The sequence below is a fragment of the Myotis yumanensis genome, unplaced genomic scaffold (genome assembly GCF_028538775.1).
Source record: "Myotis yumanensis isolate MYYU_CA2020_CCGP unplaced genomic scaffold, mMyoYum1.0.hap1 SCAF_1, whole genome shotgun sequence".
Classification (NCBI taxonomy): domain Eukaryota; kingdom Metazoa; phylum Chordata; class Mammalia; order Chiroptera; family Vespertilionidae; genus Myotis; species Myotis yumanensis.
In genome coordinates, this window is record NW_027223752.1 from 131,176,882 (window position 1) to 131,180,480 (window position 3,599).

The following is a 3,599-nucleotide window of genomic DNA, read 5'->3' on the forward strand; positions in this document are numbered from 1 at the left end:
ATATGTGGTTTAGTCTTTTCCTAAGAAATTTCTCTAAAGAGGTCATCTTGAAATCCTTGAGACATGTTTTTATTTTCATGATAATTTCCTTTTATCTTTCTCTGGCTGGCTCAAGTTAGTTTCCTTCGCAAAGATATACGCATTCGCATGTGTGCCCTCACACATGTGTACACGCACATGCGCATGTACACATGCACACATACACGCACACACCCAAAAGGTCCAGTGAACTGCTGTTTCTAATTCAATCAAGAATATTTCAGGCCCTAGCCGGTTTGGCTCACTGGATAGAGCGTCGACCTGGGGACTGAAGAGTCCCAGGTTCAATACCGGTCAAGGGCATGTACCTTGGTTGCAGGTACAGCCCCAGTAGGGGCTATGCAGGAGGCAGCTGATCGATGCTTCTCTCTCATTGATGTTTCTAACTCTCTATCCCTCTCCTTTCCTCTCTGTAAAAAATCAATAAAAAATATTTAAAAAAAAAGAATATTTCAGACAAAGCCCAGAGGCAGAGACAATGGTGGCAGAGGTCAAAGCAGGAGCCTGGGTGGTGATGACAGAGCCCCAAACTGAAAGGGAATGAACTATGCAGAATGAGCAGGGAGAGGAGAGAAACATAGAGAGGAGGCAATTGCCTTGAGCCATATGCGAATCCAACCAAAAGATACAGAGCCTTCATTACAAAGGTACCTTTTGTTTTGAAATGGCAGTCACTTAAATGGCAGGTTAAAGCAAAAGGTGGTGAGGGCTGAAGAAGAGTAAAGGGTGTGTGCCCCTGGTGAATTCATGGTGGGAGAGAGCATGAAAAAGCTGCGGAACAACCATAGTCTAAGTGGAGAACCACTGAAAGTCAAAGATCCTGATGGTGAACATGCAGGAGGCTACACAAAAAGCTGGAAGGCTTAGAAGCTCAGTGTTTGTAGCAAATCTGGATTATAAAGGTGCTGGAAGAAACTGAAGGGAGTTATTAGTTATTAGTGGCTGGTGTGGTGGTCCGGACAGACATTCTGGAGAATAAAGATGAAAAAACTTGTGGGATAGGCACTGTTACTTTTGAACAGTCCATTGTAGCTCTGCAAACTATATCTGTGTGAAATGACCAACTGCTGTTTGACAGAACAATGCATGTGCAAATGGATGAGACTGCCGGGGTCCAACCTCAGCGGGTCCAGGGGTCCCCAAAGGTGTGGATGGAGTCGGCGAAGAAGGAATGACATGGAGACAGCGTTCAGTTCATCAGCATAGCGAGGTTCTCCCTCCAGGATCTCCAGAGAAGTTCTGGTCAGGATCTCCAACCAAGTTCTGGTGCCATGTTCTCTTGCTAGGTTCTCCATCCAGCTTCTCCAGCCAGGTTCTCCAGCCAGGTTCAGTCACCAGGTTCTTTAGCCAGGTTCTATCCAGGATCTTTTGCCATGTTCTGTCTAGGTTCTCCAGTGAAGTTCTGTAGCCAGGTTCTGTCCAGGATCTTTTGCCATGTTCTCTGGCTAGATTCTGGTTAGGATCTGATGAGGATCTGATGAGGATCTGATGAGGATCTGATGTGGATCTGATGTTTATTGTCTTGTTACATCCGTATTTATACCAGCCGATTTTAATCCTGTCAATTTCTATTACAAAGGTTAGGGCGTTTCTTATCTCCATTCCAGGGAGTAAAGATTATGTAGCTTAACTACCCGCCTGGCACTTAATTAAGGGGTTGTATCCCCTCCCTAACCTCAGGGAAAAATCCCCACCTGGGGAAACAACCTTTCTCAGAGAGGTGACCTTGGTTAAAACACATAGCGCCAAGAAGGGGAGCAAACATATTAAGAACAGTATGCCATATATGCCAGGTACCTTGAAACAGCAAGGATGGACCGGCTCCCGGCATGAGACGGCCTTTCCAATGGGAGATTTTTTCCCTCCTGAGCATCCACAACACCTTCCCCATGGATTTGGTGGTATTGGCATGGAGTTAGGACCAGGAGGGCAGCCCATCAGTGCCACTCACCTGAATAAAGGCACTGGTGTGGGAAACATAGGACTCACAGGAATAGGAATGGAAGGCAGTGCCGGAAGCCGGTCCATCCTTGCTGCTTGACACAGTTGCTGCAGGAAAGAAACATCTGCACAGCATATGTTTCAAAGGACCTGGCATATATAGCATATTGTTCTTAATATGTTTGCTCTCCTTAGTGCCATGTGTTTTAACCAAGGTCACCTCTCCGAGAAAGGTTGTTTCCCCAGGTGGGGATTTTTCCCTGAGGTTAGGGAGGGGATACAACCCCTTAATTAAGTGCCAGGCGGGTAGTTAAGCTACATAATCTTTACTCCCTGGAATGGAGATAAGAAACGCCCTAACCTTTGTAATAGAAATTGACAGGATTAAAATCGGCTGGTATAAATACGGATGTAACAAGACAATAAACAGCAGATCCTCATCAGATCATCATCAGATCCTAACCAGAACCTAGCCAGAGAACATGGCAAAAGAACCTGGATAGAACCTGGCTAAAGAACCTGGTGACTGAACCTGGCTGGAGAACCTGGAGAACCTGGCTGGAGAACCTAGCAAGAGAACATGGACACAGAACTTGGCTAGAGATCCTGGCTAGGCTGCTGATCAACTGAACGCTGCCTCCGTGTCATTTCTTCTTCGCCGACTCCGTCCACACCTATGGGGACCCCTGGACCCGCTGGGGTTGGACCCCAGCAAGGCAGAGGATTTGAAATAAATAAAATGGGAAGCATGGAGGACCTTTTAGTGGTGGTTTGGAAAACATGGTTCGACCTGGATTCTGGATGAACATGGACAGAATAAATGGTGGAGGTATGTGCAGTGTCCCTGGGATGAAGATGGGCGCCCCCCACCCCCGCGTTGACCGCATTGGGATGTTGGCATGGAGTCCATGGGTGCAGGGCTGGGCCATGGCATAGATCCTGTGGGCTCTGAGATAGAGCACATGGACCTGGTCATGGAGCACCTCAGGTCTGGCATAGAGTACATTGGTGCCAGCATGAGCTTTAGCCTCAAGCACATGGGCACCCACAGATAGTGTGGGCCCTGCCATTGAGCACATGGGCTCTGGTATGGAGCATATGGGCCCTGCCATGGAACACATGGGCCTGAGCATGGAGCAAATGGTGACTGCAGGCATGGGGGCTGGCCTGGAGGGCATGGGTCCCATAGCCCCATGATAGAAAGGAGACTCCTTTTCTCCTTTCTGGGGGAACATAGCCTGCCTGCATCAGACCCTAGCTGGGGAAGTAGAGGGAAGGCCTATCTTTGAATGAAGCTTGAAGTGTTGATCATTGGCATTCACATTAAAATTTCTGAATTAAAATTCTATTTTGTAGTTTAAACCAATCAAAGGATTTTTATTACCTACGAGCCTAAAAAGTTATGGGCCCTCCCAAATTTTCTCCCAGGCCCAGAGGCAGATCTCCAACTGAATACATATGGAAGGTGCAGTGGCAAGCAAAGGCTGGCCTTCCGCTCCCATCATCCCATCTGTCCTGCTTGTTCTACATGCTGAGCTCAGAGGAGCCAAGAGCAGAATTTCTGGCATTTACCAACATGGCACCCACTTTTGCTTTTTTTTTAAAATTAAACTTTTATT

General features: G+C 47.3%; 1 pseudogene; it reads left to right on the forward strand.

Moving 5' to 3' along the window:
- Positions 1 to 595: 595 nt before the first annotated feature.
- LOC139014364 (heterogeneous nuclear ribonucleoprotein M pseudogene) lies at positions 596 to 3,177 on the forward strand (annotated as a pseudogene).
- The last annotated feature ends 422 nt before the right edge of the window (positions 3,178 to 3,599 follow it).